Genomic DNA, 18,315 nt, shown 5'->3' with positions numbered 1-18,315 from the left:
AAGATTGTGCTCCATGGTGAACTTGCCACTATCTGCCACAAGAGAGGAGCCCAGAAGAGGAGATACAAGGACTCCCTTGGCCATATTGACTGCCATCAGTGGTCCACTCTGGCCTCCAATCGGGATTCATGAAAACACACCATTCACAAGGCTGCTGCTTCCTTTGAGAATGCACGCAGAGTCAGCCTTGAGGAGAAGACAATGCAGAAAGAACCGTTCCTCGCCAATATCGCCAAAGGAGATATTCCACTGTGCCTTTTGTGACTGGATTTGTCTATCCCGTATTGGCCTTTTTAGCCACTACCACGCTTGCCGCAAGCATGGGTAGCGCCCTTCCCAAATCTTTGTTTGCGAAGTCTAGCCATGATGATGATGATGATGATGATGACTGCCAGACATGACTTTTGCATGCTGGTGAACAATTGCTTGGTAACGCAATAAGGCTCTGCTATGAGAACATGGGAGATTCATATGAAAGTTATGGTTAATTGAACCCAAACCTCTAACTGAATCTACAAGAGCTTTATCACTGACTACTAAAGTGAATCCACCAGCTCGGTTTAATTCAGCAGTGTCTTAAGAATCACTCACTGCATGTGTGCAGATCCTACACATCATCTGGAGAACACACATTACCTGCGGAGGCAGGTAACACTTGTGCAACCTTACATTTTTTTTGCCTTAAATCTAGATTTTCAGCCATGAAAGTGAAATAAATTGTTTCAGTGAGGCTCTGTGCTCAAAAAAATTCTTACTGTGACTACTACAAACCAAGTGCAGTTTTTCAAACAGTGAAGAAGGAAACAATTTAAATCTACAATGACAAATTCTAGAAGTGTAACTTTATACTCTGTTTTGGAGCCAGTCCCTTAGGAATGACAGATGTTAAAATTCTGGAAGTTGCTCAAAGCCTTTGACTTCTGTGAAGAAACTTTAATCTGTGAAAATCACACTATAGATTTTTTTTTCTTAAAATGTACTTTGATCTAACCTTTTAATTTGGTTTTCCTTGTAGCTATAATAGCTTCATGCATGATATATACCATTTTCTTGTCTTTTTTCTTTGTTTTCCTTCATGCTTTTTTTTTCCTGTGATCCCTCATTCTGTCACAAACCAAGATATAGTTTAATTATGGTAGTGAATAAAGTATGCTAAACTCCACCACATGACAGTCTACTAATGTTCACATCCCTCTTTAATTATGCTGCTGTAACATTAAAATTAATAGCAACAAGCACCAATATCTGTGCTGAGGACGATACTTATCTTTTGCTGAATGACAGACTACATAATAGGGAAAATGGCTATTATCTTATTATGTGGGAATTTTCTTTTACTGAGGCCAATGTTAAACAATATATGATCTATCATATGGACTTTTTTCCACTTCTTATTCTAATGCTCTCATTTCTGTAAGAGAGAGGAAAGTCAAACAGAAGCTTTTTCAGCCACACAAGCAAAAACAAAGACAAATTCTTTTAATAACACTGACTCCATCTGGTCTGTCAGGGGCTTTTGAGAAAAGAATCTTCACTGGCTTTTTGTTAACTTCTGATCCCGGAAGAAGGAACTTCATCTTACTTCTTTCTTTAATCCATGGCAATTGAATTTCAGATAAGAAGACTATTTCCTTATCTAGGATAAATCTGTTTTATAAAGAACATGCAAGAAATCTCAATACAATTCTTGGATTATGATCTGTTGCAGTGCCTCTTGATTCTCAAACTGAAAAAAAAAAGTTTTCTTTTCCCATTCCAATCATATGCAAATAATTTGTTGGATTTATTTCCCTTTTCATAGTACATTTGTTCATTAAGCTTTAACATGTTCTCTGTGCTATTCACAACAAAGCATTTACTTTCCCTCTGTTTAATCAAAAGTTAGAGGGTCCTAGGGTACCTGGTATTTATGTTGCTTTTTTCATCTCATTAACTTCCTTTTCTAATTTACACTGGTACTCAAGATATACTTTTTGTACTGCTGTTTCAGTTAAGCAAATTATTCTACCCCTCATGACTGCTTTGGCAGCTTCCCACAAAACACCCAGGCTAGTTTCTTGGGTTTTATTGATATTAATTTATTCTGAAATAGTCTTCATCTGTTGCACAAATGCTGCAGCTTTAATTAGAGAGTTGTTAAATCTCCATTCTTTAGATCTCCTATATTCAGTATACCATCCAGAGACACAGACATCAGAAAATTATCAGGCAAAGCTCGATTTCAAATACCAGATGGTTACACATTACAATGTATCCTCATAAATAAATAAACAGAATCCCAATTTAAATGTTGTGGAACTAAGGTATGAAAGGTAGCCAATGACCTGTTTCAGTGTTGCTGTTGTTATGAATTAATCAGGACTGAATTTTTGTGATACTCATTGATCACTTTTAAATTGTTATTTTAATAACAAAGGTCAAATCTCACACCCCTGTCTCAAAATGAAAAATAATTAAAATCTTAATCTATCACAGCTCCTGGAAAATTCTTCCATTAGGTAAGACAGGATCAAGAAATAAAAATATTTGAACAATGGGAGACAAACCGCTACAGGCACAAGTGTAAGAGGGCTATGATAATCCTTTGCATTATTACTTTTTTAAAATTAACCTAATTGATCAAAAGAAAAAACAGATTCTTTACCCTAATACTGCTGTTAACAGTAAAGGACATTTTATATTCTGATTTGACAAAAATAAGCAAGGTGACAATCAAATATAAGGGAAATTATGTGAACTTTTATGTCATCAAAACGTTCAGATATTTTTTACTGTTAGATGGGTTTTACCATGTATTATACTTTTTATTCTTAATTTACAATTTTCCACAGTAATATACTGTGCAATCTTCATTCAAAGTGTGAATTTAAAAAATCTAGATCAAGCCATTATATCTATTATAAAAATATAAATAAAATATAGAAAGAAAAGTTAAATTAATTAAGATGTTTGTGAAGGGTTCTGAGATTAAAGCTGAAAAAAAATACTCATGTTTGTACTTCCAAAAGTATTTTAAGTAAGTTAATACTATGTATTAGAAGCATAATTAGAATGCTACTTCAGAACAAGGATAATTAGAGAAATAAATTTTAAAGATCAGTAATAATGAACACAAACCTCTTTATAAACTAGTGAATATTCATGTCACATATACTTTTTCATACATTCATTGCATTTAAGCATATACTATCTTTTTAATATCCTTTTAGCTTTTCCTGTAGTTTCTTCATCACTTCCATTAGAGAAAAGGTCTTTAATACTTTTTATGCACAAGCCAGTTTGGAATAGTGCCTACCTGTGGTGTGGCAAATAACAGTTTGAGAAAATATACTGAGAACAGATCACAGTGTGAACAGACCAGTGGAAAACTGTTATTACTGGACACAAAGATATGGTCAGAACTTCAAGTTTTCATGAGTTTCATTTCAGAAATGTGTGCCCTCTGTATACAGTCAGTAATATTTCACAATTTCTGTGGTAATCCTCTCACCTAATTTTGATTTTTCTAAGCTTGTCATCTGGCCTAAATTGTAAGTCTAGATGTTTTTAATGTTAGTAGAAGGAAAAATTCACCTCCAAAAGATAATTCATCCATCCTGTATTGTGGTAAAAGACAGGGCTCTCTCTTTTGATCTGTTAACTTTGTGTCCAGTAGCTGTATAGGAGATTCAGACCTGAATTCAGGTATTTGTTCACGGTTACCTAAGATCATTTGAGGTACTGCAAGGTATTCAGTACATCAGTAGGGAGCTGGCACAGAATACCATTGTAAGATATCAAAACCTTCAAGGATATCACAAATGGCACCATCATTCAGTGGTGTTCTTGGGTACTAACTCAGATGGAATGTCTAAAGTTTGAATGGCTTAAACTGCATGTAATGAAGTCCACCCAAGAAGAAACTTGGAATAGATTATATGCCTTAAAGAAAATGTAGACTGTAAACTAAATTAATTTGAATTTGAACAAAGAGAATTGTCATATCTGTGACATCTGCTGTGCACAGCTATGGCTTAGGCTCTAGGTGATTATTTTTATAAATAAATGTCCTTATAAATTGTCTAGTAAATGCTTATAACAACAGTTTTAAGTATTTCTCACATTCACCACCTCTTTTCCATCTAAATGTCATACTACGGCTACCAAATGTATCACTGTGGAGTGTAATTTTCAAGATGTAATTTGTCCTGGATATTCTTTTGCATGGAGATCTTCTGGTTCCTAATATACCAGTTGGATAACTATTCATTCCCCCTTATGTTATTAGTATTTCTTGTTTCACAACTCCAAGGGTGAAGGATGACCTTAATCTGAAAAATCTTATTTCTTGAGAAGGTCTTCATACTCCAGGGTGTATTCTTTTGAAAGGGAGTGAACCACTGACCAGAGAAGGCAAGTTTAAATTAGTGCATATCCTCAGGGCAAACCTCCAGTTCTTTGCACTTGCCTGAAGCCAACATACTTCTCCTGTTTTATTTAGTGGTGCAAACTAACCCAATTTCCATCCTCATGTATCTAAATAGCATCTAGGTGAAAACACTTCCCCAAATTTAGCATTTAAATCTTTGACTAATATGTATACACAGGTCTACCACTATGCCACTGGACTGATTTTGGCTTGAGATTAACATGTTTATGTGATAATAACAAACATTTACAAGGATAACTTTTCTGTTTTAACTGTGAACTAATAGTAATTATATATATAAAAAATATACACACATACACATGGAAATAGAATATTGTGTAACGCGATTTTAATGCTAGGTCTGATTTGTTTCTCCAAAAGATATTCCAGTGTCACAAGATATTTTTTGAGCATTTTGCTATGCAAAGGGGCAGGGGGAGGGGAGGAATGGAACTAATTATAAAGTACTATGTAAAGACTTATGGAGTTTTTCCAAGTCTGTTATATCACCTAGTATCTTTTTATTTTCACATTACCGTATATCAAAGGCTAGGTATTCAGGACATCTACATGCTTTGGAAACACCTCAATAAACATACAAGACAGTCACAACATTTAGGGCACTAGCAGAAGGTCACGTAGTATACCTTAAAGCATCTAGGACAGCCATGGGGCATATAACTGACTAAAGCAAGCTTGATATCATAAATGTATTCTAGAAAGCTGTTCAGCACAAAACAAAGGTGTCTTATACCAGAGTGAGGTGAATAGCTAACCAGACTACCTATATTGACTAGGTTGCACTAGAATCTTAGACATCTGAATAGAATCCATAAGCAAAATAGGCATCTGCACTTAAACAACTTCATTTAGATATTAACAATCTTGAGTTCAGTGCCATCCTTCCTGTCTCAACAGCAAACCTCTTAGCAGAAAATGTCAGAAGGTCCTCTACAGAAAGATTTAATTTCTGAAATTCTCTTCTATGTGAGACTGATGAGGGCATCAAGTAGCATGAAATTTAAGAAATTGAATATTTAACTATTCAGACTTTTCACTCACTTTAAAATCTATTGTTCCCTAGGATTTAAATAACTAACTAACAATTTCTTCAGAGGATATTTCAAGGACTTCTCACATTTTCTTTTTTTTTTTCATACAATGAAATATAAAGAAAAATGTAAAATTTCGAAGAAAAATTGAAATGTCTACTCAGGAATGAAGCAAGGGTAAACCCAATGTTCTTTATGCATTAATCTGAAGAGTGAAAATCTTATGTATTTATCGTGGGGTTTTTAAAACTCTTTCATTTACTAAAAGAACATAGATTAAAAATGGACAGCTGTTATGGTTTAAGCTAGGCCTGAAGTTAGGCTCTAGTTTTCAGAGCAGGCCTGAGACTATTAGCTGACTTGAGCTGGGTCAGGCTAGCTGACAGCTGACTCCCACTGGCCAACAGTATTCCATACCATATTCCAACATCATATCAAATATAAAAGCAGATGTAGGAGGGGCTTAGTTCAGTTCCTGATGGGTGCTCATCTTGGAAATAAGTTATTGTGTTGTTTTCCTGGACCAAGCCCTACCACCTCACTGGTATGTTATCTTAGGAGAGGAAAATATTTGTTCTTATTCTTTCTTTCTGCCTGGGTCTGTCCCTCATGGGATTGAGTTCTCTGGAGTGATTTGTAGCTAGAATGGTGGAATTTGTGTTTGATGGGGAGTGGGGAGTTATTTTTTGTTATTTCTAACTTACGTAGGTGTGTGTTATATTGTAGTCTTCTTTTAATTTTCTCTTTTCTGCAAAAAGATGTATAATTAATTAAGTTTAAATCTTGGAGGTTTTTACTCTCTCCCTTTTCTTGGGGCGGGGGGCGGGAGAAGGCATGGAGGGAGACTGGCTCTGTGTTGGGCAGCTGGCATTTTGCCAGCTCAACCCAAGACAAGAGCAAAAATGGAAGATGTGAGCAAACATTATTTTCTCTTTATCTGACTAATTTCTCCAATATCGATCAACTCAGGAGCTATTCTGTAACGATATTAGTCATGCACTGCTTGAACAATTGACCAAACAAGGTCATCAAAAGAAAAATATCAGAATTATATATGTAGACATAAAACTGGCACAATATCTACTGCAATCATAAAACTCCAGAATACAAGATTGTTTGTTTTTTGGTTTTTTTCTTCCTTCAGCAGAAGTAAACAACATGCAGTAATCAAAAAATCTCTTGGAAGGATGAAGAATCACAAATGTGTATTGCACAGAGAAGCAGTATTCCACTCTTTCCTTGAAATTCAGCACTGTCAACCAAAGTTACCTGTTTGAGAGGCAGATCTATTTTGAGAAGTAGTCCAGATTCTTTCATGAGAAAGTGACTCTGTCCAGGACTAGCCTATGCTAAACAACCTATTGTGCACAGGATAAGTTTTTTGTTTTCATACATCACTTCATAACCTCAAAAGAAAAAAAAGTACACATCTGTACAGAGCAAATACCACTCAAATAGAACACAGAAACATCAGAGAATCATAGAACACTTTGGGTTAGAATGACACCTTAACATCATCCAGTTCCAACCCTCCCCACCATGGGCAGGAACAACTTCCACTAGACCAGGTTGCTCAAAGCCCCATCCAACCTGGCCTTGAACACCTCCAGGGATGGGGTATCCACAACTTCTCTGGGAAACCTGTACCAGTGGCTCACCATCCCCTTACAATAAAGATTTTTATTAGATGTCTGATCTAAATCTATCCTCTTTCAGTTTGAAGCCATTCCCCGTTGTCCTGTAACTTCATGCCCTTGTAAAAAGTCTCTCTCCATCTCTTTTGTATCCCACTTAAGGTACTGGAAGGCTGCTATAAGGTCTTCCCCCAGGCTTCTCCTAGCTAAAATTCCCCAACTCTCCTAGCCTGCCTTCATAGGAGAGGTGCTTCAACTGTCTTCATCGTCTCCTCTGAACTTGCTTCAAGAGATCTACACCTTTCTTATGTTGGGGCCTCCAGTGCTGAACCCAGCATTACAGGTGGGGTCTCACAAGAGAGAAGTAAAGGGTGAGAATCATCTCCCTTGACATCTGTTTTGAAGTAGTCCAGGTTGCCACTGGATTTTTGGGCTGTGAGAACACATTGCTAGGTTGTGTTGAGTTTCTTGTCAACCAACACCTATAACTTGTCTTCCTCAAGGCTGCAGTCAATCTACTCTCTGGCCAGCCTGTACTTGAGCTGGGGGAATGCCTTGACTCATGTGCAGGACCTTGCACTTGGCCTTGTTGAACTTTATGAGATTCACACAGTTTACAGAACTGAACTTGCTCTCTGACTACATGTCAGATGGTAAGCAACTCAAGTTTACAGCAGGGTTGTTTGAATTTTTTTGTTTGTTTTTCCCCCAGTCACAGTGCTAGTTACAGTGCAGTTTTCAGTTACCAATACCTTAAAGGATTTTCCCTGCCACTGCTAAACCTTTTATTGCAGGCAAATGACAGAAGTAATTTGATTGACTGAAAAGAGCAGCCCATCTTTGATCTAATGATAGAGGGTTCAGGCCCTTCATATGCTCAATTGCACTCATAAATTACTCACTAATACTGAGCCACTTGAATGGTTACAGTAACTATCATAACCTCCTTTCTTGTCCTGCACTTAAATTCCAGAAATTTGCACACATTTTCGTTATCCATACAGTGTGCAGCCTCAGCAACAAAGAACACATTTTCTTAACAATTCTTACTATTCCAATTCTAGCCTGTTTTTCCCAACATACCCTAACTCAACTCACACTTCAAATTGCTTATCCATAAATGATCTCAAATTTTTTATTAGATTTCTTCAACTTTGTTTCTGGTAGGAAAAAGACAGTTACTTCACAGCTATTTTGATGATTATAGGTATGTGAATTCTCTTTGTTTTCCTGTAATTAAAGGTCAAAGTGACAGACTTCTTTATTTCAAAATTTATGAAGTTCATGCCATCATTCTAGTTCTTTTCCTTGCAAATTCAGGTATTATTTCTCTCTGTGTAAGAGACAGACAATCTTTTCTGAGTCCTGGTCATTGAAGTACTATAAAAACTAGTAAAACTGTAGCAAATCATTGATTCAGCTGCTTTCTTCCTGCAACACACTAAAATCCTCTTAAGGGTTTTATGTTGCTGAAAATTACTATAATACCCACTACCTTCCATTATATTATCTAGGAAAAGGGAATTTTTAACAACTGTAGATTTTTCAGGTGTGAAGAACATTTTGTGTAAAATATGTGACAGAAAAAATTATAAAACAGGTAGTAAATAATAATTTAATTTTCACTATAGTAAGGAGAAATCATTGTAATGAAGGTTCTTAAAGTGATTTCTAAGCATAAATTTTACTATTCTATGCATTGAACTCTTTCAGTTCTTACATACAAATAACAATCATAGATTAGTAAACAAAAGCCAGGTCAACAAAATAAATCCATTTTAACTTGACTTTTAAACAGGTGAAGAGATAATCAGTCTATGTTTAAGCTATCCATTTCCTTTCTCTTTTTTATAGGTTTGAAAGCAAGATCTAGAGCTTTATTTGAATAAGTTTGGATTAAGAAAACAATCATTAAGGTACTTTATTGGTTCTAGTTGCAGCACATTTGGTTGTTGGTTTTTTGTTGTTTTTTTTTTTTTCCCTGAAGCGGTTCAAAAACAAGAGGCAACACAGCAGGAGTTTGGCAAAGGTAAGATTGTTCATGTGATTTTACTTATCAAAATGTCAAGTATAACCTGAACACTTCCTGTCAGCAATCCCAGAATGTCATTACAAGAGAAGTTTGCGAGGCAATGTAGAACCTTTTCCTTTGGACAGAGGTGTGATTTGAGTTCAGGCCTGTGAGCAAAGAAACAGTGTTTTAACACAGACTTTGAGACCTGATACCCTTTGTATCATTAGATAGAACCCCAGGCATTAGAAAGAACCCTTATTCCTCTGTAGCATTTCTGGAGCAATATGAAAAGAATAATGTCTACCTGAAAGTGCTGTTACCCACATAACTTACCTTGTGGGACAAAATAATTGTAGGGATAAGAAAGCAGAATTCCATTAATGTGAGAACTACTGCACAAGCTTACAACAGCAATGAATTTAACATTGTATGGACAAGTGCCTCAGATAAGTAAGTAAATAAATAAATGTTAAGTTTTACTTTTTCATCCTTCTGTGATGCTCTCAGACAAATGCAGTCCAAAACATTGACTCCAGTTACAATGAATATGCAAGATATAGATCAAAGACATGGAAATTTTTATTTAAAAAACTTTGCTGTCATTATTTTTCCTGTTTCTAAACTGCTTAAAAAAGTAAATCAAGATTCCTTGGAATTTATTTCTATAAATAATGCTTATTCTCTTGGTCTAGAGTGATGACTTCATTCCTTTTATCATCAAGTCTGATGATGATACAAAGCCATTTTTCTTGGTCTCATTAGTCTTTCATGATATTGTTTCTGGGTAAATGATAATGGATAAATGAAACACTAGGGAAAAAATGTAAAAATGTGTTTATGTATTGACAAATGAACCAGCAAAGGTATTATTGGCTATCAAGCTCATCTGCTTACGTTAAATATTTGGAAATTGCTCTAAGCGACACTAGGCATCCTAGTTGTTTACACAGTGAAGAGAAATAACCTTAACTCACCGCTCCCCTGACATGCCTTAAGGTCATGCAATCCTGGAATCCAAGAATCCTTTAGGTTGAAAAAGATCTTTACTAACCCAGCACTGCCAAATCCACCACCAATCTGTGTCCCTAAGCACCACATCTATATGTCTTTTAAATACCTCCAGTGACAGTGACTCAACCACTTTGCTGGACAGCCTGTTCCAGTGCTCAACAACTCTTTTGATGATGAAATGTTTCCTAATACCCAACCTAAACCTTCTTTTGTGTTACTTGAGGTCGTTTCCTCTTGTCTATTGCTTGTTGATTGGAAGAAGAGGTTGAATCCCCACTCACTACAACATCTTTTCAGGTAGTTGTAGAGAGGGATATGGTCTCCCCTGAGCCTTCTTTTCTCCAGGCTGAACAACCGCAGCTCCCTCAGGTGCTTCTCATAAGACTTGTTCATCTTGGATGAATTGTCTTTTAGAAGTTTTCTTCATCAACTAAATTAAACTGCATACATATACACACATGTTTAACCCCATCTAGATGTCATGTCTCCTGTGGTCTAGTTGATAGTCCAGAAGAGCATGTGTTTTATATGTCACATATTGTGTCTGCCAAGGCTATGAGAAAATAGCCCTATGGCACCTGTTTTTTGGCTTGGTACGATTAATTCTGTTGCAAACATGAAGTTGATGACTTGGGAAGATAAATCACATTTTATTGAAATGTACACTACAGTGGAGACATAAAAAAAAAACCCAAACCCCAAAAAAACAAACAAAAAACCAAATTAAATTTACTCAAATACCGATTTAACTAGAGAAAAAATCTGAAAGACAATATGTATAGAGAAGTAATCCAGTTTTAGGTGAAATATGAGCTTTTATGAGATTTATTGATAAGCTCTATTCTAATATGCACTATGCAGTGTGAAGTTGATTAGTGGACTACACTAGCCTGGCATAGCTTTGCCTTTGTACTTCATCTCTAAAAATCATAAGTTCCCAGTCCCTGAAGATTAAAAGCTCAATTACAAATGTTTGTCCCACGTTGAAGAACATGTACTTCTTTATGAACTGTGTGAGATTCTTGGCTAAGAGTAGAACATAGTAATAAGTTAGGTTGGTACAGAACAAACACCATAGCTCTTTTAAAATTTGTTATTTACTTCATGGAACTTCGGAAAGAATTTGAGAAATACATTTCACTGTTTAGAAAACCAAGAACCTGCAATGGCCACCAATAATTGAATTTGAAAAAGAATGTAAATCTTAAGGAGTGGTATTTTGAAAAATGCTGTATTTTTTGAATTCCATATTTCTCTGTGCAAGTAGAACATTCTCATATGTTCTTTAATCCACTATGTGTTTAATATATTCCTGGCAATGGACTGTTGCAATAAATTCTGTCTCCCTCAGGTGCTGTCGTTCCATGAAGCAGTGAATAAAGGGCATTAGCTTCTTTCATTCTGCTAGACAAGACAATAAAACTGACCACTGGAAGTGTATGTAGAAGGTAGCCATCAGCTTACTTTTTCATTCTATGAACAGTATCTCACTGGACACTAAAGGTTTTAATGCTGCATGAAACATACAGGAGGAATTAGCACCTAAGGTAGCCTGATTTCTATAATTATTTCTGATTTTGCTAATTGCCTATCAACAATTGTAATTATAGAGGAGTATTTGAGGGGAAATCAACCCATGTGTTATTTAAGGGCTGTCCCTATATCGATAAGCAACAGAAAACTGCAGGTTATTATTTCCTTGACAACACTGGACTGAAGTAATGATGGTGACTAGTTGACAGTGCAGCAGGGACATTTGTAATCAGATGCATAAAGCCCGAAGGGATGGCTTGGGCACTCAAGCCCCTCCAATATTTACATTTAGTATTAAACACTTCAAGTGAAGATAATGATTTTGGCTCATTGCCCTTTCCCAATATTTTGAAACAGTCATGCACCCGTGGTTATAATAAAGGCAACATTAACTCCACTGCAAATAGAGAAGGAACTGTTGCTGGTTGAAAAAAATAAATGTCACTCTTAACTCAGCTAATCTGACACTATTTTTTAGGAAACATTTTTTTCATATTTTCAGGTTCATCTTCTGCTCAAGAGATAGATAAATAAATAAATGTGGTCTTCCTGGTCTTGCAATAACTCTGCTAAAAATTGACACAATGCCCTCACTAAAAAAGAATGTTAAATTCAGCAGTAAATGTAATAGCAATCAACTCCATATTTTAGGTGGTTTCTAATTAGCTACTAGTGAACAAAAAGTGCTAAGGCTTAGAGTAAAGCAGATTTCATTACTAAGGTTGTGATTGGGTATTTTAAAAAGAATAAGAAAACAATTGGTCATTATTTTTTCCCCAATCTCAGCTTCTGAGACTCATGATATAATGCACATTATGAAAGCTATTAAATACATTGCTTATCTTAACTAATACAAAGATCTACTCACTTCAAAAAAAGGTATTCACTAAATAAAGAACTAATAAATATTTATCTAAAACAGAAATGTCTTTGACAACTTCTCCAAATATTTTACAGACCGAATTTGAAGCTCAAAAGGGACGTAGCGGTCAAAGTAATGATGTCCTTTGTAACAGAATTTTAATTAATTAGAATATATGAGGAGGGGAGTTGTTTAGTTTAAAAGTGAGGAGCTGAGTTCCACTAATGTTTCTTCCCTTCATAGACAGTGCTCTAAACTCCTTTTGTGGAGCTATAGTCCATTTTTTGTAGAGATTGGAAAACAAAGTAGGGTCCCTGTAAATGATGAAACTTTAACCTTTGAAGTAAGAGAAACAAAAACAAGTTTTGCAATCCTTTCTAGAAAGGAACATCATTATGTCTTGCAAAATAGCCTGCAAATCCAAATTTTCTAGTTTTGATTTCCTGAATTATGATGTGACAAAATGTACCTTCCAGTGGTTAAAAATTAATAAATTAGTAAATAAATTGACTTAAATAGAATAATTTAGCTAAAGCAGTTAAAGGCACAGCGAGAAAACTACTTTGACAACCATGTGGCCTTTACAATTTATTAGTACCAAATAGGAAAAATCATAATAACATTGTCCAAAAGGTATTTTTCTCTTGTCTTACAAAGAAGCTGAGGGATTCTGAAACAAAACTGAGGCAAAGACAAGATTTTCTATAGATTACGAATTGTTATTCTTAGAAAACTGTGACTGGTATCAAAACTTTAATATGGTCGATTTTTTTTTATTTTAAAGGGTGTATAATTTGGATGTTTTGGGAAACCTTAACACGCAAACTATCAGCTTCTAATTATTAAGTGTTAAAGCTCAGTGAAAAAGACTCTGCATAGTGGGGGAATTTGCATTTTCTTTTGAACCAGTGAGAGCAAGTCAGTGTCAGTGATGAAATATTGAAGAAGATAGGTTTCAGATGTCATCTTATGTAGCAGCTCATATGTTCCTTAAAGCTCACATATAGAACCAATAACTGCTTCTTTCTCTGCTTCAATAAGAGCTGGAAATACTACTGGATCTTGTAAAGAATTCCAAATGAAAAAACCATTTTAGCATTGCAAAGGTTTGAATTCTAGCAGAACTGTTCATGAAATTAACAAATAACCCCTCTGAAATGACATTGTAGTCTCAATACTAAATCCTAAGTCTACTATTACAAGTTTTGTAGGTTAAACATTAAGATTAACTCCTATATTCCCCAGATAACACTATGATGAAGTACAAGAAGCATGAGGAAGTGGAACAGTTCATTTTAAAATCAGTATAAAGGAATCTCAACACAGAGACAATTTCATTATCTAAGAGATAGAATAGTGTCTTTTCCAAGACATTAGTATGTCACTGTATCACTGTTCTGTGATGTTTTTACCAGCTCTAGGTATAAATAAGGAAAACATAACCAAAGTTAACTACAGCTAAGAAATGTGTTGAAAGATCAATTAAAATATCGAGTTCCAAATCAATTGCCAACTGGTTTAAAGCCAAAGTCTGATTTCCTATTATTATATCAATAGAAGCACACTTTAGTTTTGACCAAAGTCAAAACAATAGGTTTCACTAGGGGTTTTAGAACAGTATTGCTGAACTGTAAAGGAGTAAATATTATCCCTTCTGACTGGGAGGGAAACAACATCATGTTTGAAACAGAAATAAAGCTGTCTTCACTACAGGCCTCTGGAGAGTGTTCGGTTTGGTCCATGTTAAATATTTATCTTGAGAAAATTCTAACTTGTTATATTTCACTTTTCATCGTTATTAATGATAAAGAAAGGGATGTTAGTAATGATCTCAGTCATAGATGTCTAAGTTTCTGAAGTTTAGAGTTCAATGAGTTGAATCTTATCCAAGATGTCATTTTAGCAATGATTCATTAGTGATTCATTGATATCTAGAGTGCAGACATCTGTGTGTAAACTAGCTGACTAGCTGTCTGTATAAAACCTTACTCCTCACCTACAAACTTGGACAGAAGGAAAATCCTCTCATATAGGCTACAAACTGTGCAGCTACTTGCTGGATACCTGGAACAAGGAATATGCATATTTTTATATCTCAAATTCAAACTAAGACTATTTCTGCAAAAATCTTCTGGTACTATTCCCCATGGTTACAATAAATGTTCATATTGCAGTAGTATGCAACAGGAAAAATCCCTTCTGTCTCTTTGGCTTATCCTTTAAATTTTATTTTGTGTGTTCAAAAATATTTTAAACTGCTAAGATGCTAATAACTCTAACTTCTGCAAAAGTAAGGTGGAAGAACTTCATACTTGAAATTATTTTGTTACTTTTTTGACATTAGTAGAAAGCAGGAAGTCAGTAATTTTGAAATATGAAGAAAAGCAAAGAACTCAGTTGCATAAGCTGACATGCTACGATTTTGTTCTGCTTAAATAAAAGAAATTAATAATAATTGAGCCACAACAGGAACTGAGGTACTCAGGAAAAAAAATGAAATATTATACTTCGTTCTTGTGGATTTCAATTCATTTTCACAAGATAAGCAGTGTCAAATGTATTGGATGGATCTGCTAGAACTGATTGTGCAACCTAATGTTCCACTAGTTTCATAGAATATCAGTTACCACAGAAATTAAGAGAGAAAAAAAATCCTCAGGTGAGTTACTTAATTCTATTTACAAATGGCCCTGTCATATATTAGCTCAGTTCGGCCTTGGTTTCTTTGCATTTAAAAAGAACCATTACATGAAACCTTTGATTCACTGGACTTTTCAAAAACCCTTTACTGTATTTTTTTTACTTCATATTACACATATTTCCTTATAAGAACTTTTCTTACAAGTCCTCTACCTTTGAAATCCCTTATTGTATATTTTATCTCAAGTTTATGGGAAGGTATATATGTATCTGCACGGATATTTTTCTGTATGTTTACATTCAGTGACTTACATCAGTCTGTCAGCCATAAAACAACCAACTTGATGCTTGGTTCTCCAACTGGAATATTATGGTCTTCAAAGTCTGGAGCACTTTGACTCTTTGAATCAGTGTTTCCAGGACAAATCTCCTCCTCTACTCCTTTATATACTCTAAAAAATTCTCAAAGCTGTGCTTTCGTCACAAGTTAATTAAAGGGCTAGAGGTGTTTAGGGTACCACAAAAACGCATCATTTCAAATTGTCTCATTGCTAAGGTGGATAAAAGTGGTAAAGCTGAAGTTTCACCTGTCATGAAACATATTCTTCTCTGCCAACTGAAATTAATTTACACTATCCAGAATTCTGAATTTTGTTTAGTACTTAATTAAAATGGGAATTTGGCCTTGCCTCCTTCCCAGATTGAGGTGAATGACAGAGTTTTGCTTTGGGTCAATGGTGTCCTTGGCTTTCCTTTGGCATATCACCTTGGGCAATTTGTCTGTCACTGTATTGCTGAGAATTTAAAATGAACAAACAGAAAAAAAATAATAAAAAATAAAAGCATTTGAGAGCAAACATGATGGTAATTTTTTAAGGTTAATTTGGTACTTCAACAGGAGGCCTGACTTAAAACATAGACACATACTGTAGCTATTAAAGTTCAAGCCAGGATGGTGCTCTGAAATGTATTAGGATATTGGAAATATCTCACATTCTGTAGCATATTGCAGCAACAGCTGAATGGTTCAGCATGCTGATTTTGGCCTGCTGAGGACAAGTGGCTGGAACAAGAAGCTTAGGTGCCTCTTCTTCATATGGCTCACTTCATTTTTCTGGCAAAAGGGAAAGTAAAATCCTTCCAGAAAAGTTTGAAGGGAGCAGCTCTCAGCTGCCATGAAATGTTTGTTGAGAGTAAGAAAGTGTTTACTATCTACATAATACAAAATATATGTATTTGATTCATACATATTTTATAGACGTGATGTGTTACTTAACTCACTAAAACTTTTAATCTATATAGGTTAGGCCTAATAATAGCTTCTAAGATCATTAATCATACTTAGGTTAAGAGAAAACAATCTGACCAAAACCAATGTCCAAAGCAATATACATCTAAAGATGAAGGGCAGGGAGAAATATTCCTTGTTTTTCCTTCTTTGCAATATATGTGCCATCACTCAGTCTCCTTCTTGAATTTCTACTACATATGTTCCAAGTCAAACAAATATGCAATATCTTGACAAAAATGCTTTATTAACTTATTTACATCTGTTATTAAATGAAGAAAAGAAAGGCTGGAGACAAGTGGGGTCACACAAAACAACCAGGAAAATACTTTTTTGTTATTGATTATTTAAGCAATGATTTCAATAATGAATCTGTTTTAACTTGGGTTAATACTACTGAAAAAAACCAAAACAAACAAACACACACAAAAAAACAGAAACAAAAATCCAGATTCATGATGTATGAAATCAAAAAATCCTCTACATACATTTTTTTTTGAATGTTATTTCTAGAAGTTTTTGGAGGTCTTTGGTGGAAGTTCATGACTTCTGAAATCATTCTACTGGCTTCATTTCTTGTTTTGCATTTGTCCTTAATTAAATTGCTTTAATTTATTCTTACATGAACAAACATCATAAGCACCACAAATAAGTACTTCCAGGATGTCTGAGGTGCTGTTTCTGTAAAGCCGCTGTTCACTTCAGATATGTAGAAAGCCTTACACCTCACTGACATAATAAGGATGAAAAGAAAATAAATAACAACCATCTAATAATGTGCTGTGAAAAATAATTTTAATAGCATTGCTTTATGAAACTTTGTATCACTTTCATCTATCTGCTCTATGTTGTAACTTAAATTTGTTAATATACAACTAGAGCAATACTAGTTGGCTGCCTTTTTGTCTGCTTTCTTTTACTTTTTTTCTTTTTAACGCAGTCTAAAAGGTTTTTCTTAGCCAAGAAAAAAAATGCATTTCGTAGTTCAGCTGAGATCTGAGGACTAAATGTCTGCCTAAGTACATGAGAGAACACACACAGCTCTGTTTCAGTAGGCTCAATCACCTACTGTGTCAGTGGCTTAAAGTTAAGGAAGAAAGGAAATGTACTGGAACAGGATGACGTTAGCCTACAAAGGGATAGAGTTTTGCTCTCACTGAAACAGTGAAAGGAGCAACCTGTCAAAAGTCACAAATATAGACTGACACAGTTGTACTCGCTCCTGATCTCCAGTGAGGCAACACTCATATTATTATAGCAGGACCACTACACAAACCCCTGGGTTTACATCTCTGTAATAATTCTCTAGAGCAGAAAGTCTTTTTCTTAACATTCCCTAGTATTCTAAAGATGACCACCTTTGATTATAGGGTACTTTTTATTTCTGAATACCAGCAAGCAAATCAGTTCTCTCAGTTCAGCTGGTGTTCTTTCAGAAAGCAGGTGTAGGAGGACAGTAAGAATGTTATTTCAGATAATAAAAGAATTTCTGACTATGAGAGGATTCAAGCAATAATTCCAGCCACTTCACAGTATGGGAGAAGTTTACCATTCTGTCATTACTTTCATTTGAGCCATTAGCCATTTTGTAAGCATAAGTTCATTATCATATAAGACATTAAGTAACACAAAAAATCCAGTTATTCTCAGCCATACTGCATAATTTCTACATAATCTATTTGCTCATATGGCTCTTACTTTCCCTGTTGTTACTAATACTTTAAACTTTTTTTCCAGTACGTCATCATCCTATTGACTCTTTACCATCATGTTTACTTATGTGTTTGCCACTGTAACTGTAGCTGAAATAGCAAAAGTTGTAGTGTAAATTTCAAACTCATACTTGAAATTATAGCTTTGCAAATATAAAATT

This window comes from Pithys albifrons, chromosome 1 (assembly GCF_047495875.1).
Source record: "Pithys albifrons albifrons isolate INPA30051 chromosome 1, PitAlb_v1, whole genome shotgun sequence".
Classification (NCBI taxonomy): Eukaryota; Metazoa; Chordata; class Aves; order Passeriformes; family Thamnophilidae; genus Pithys; species Pithys albifrons.
The sequence above is the reverse complement of the archived record's forward strand: the minus strand, read 5'-3'. Positions refer to the sequence as shown.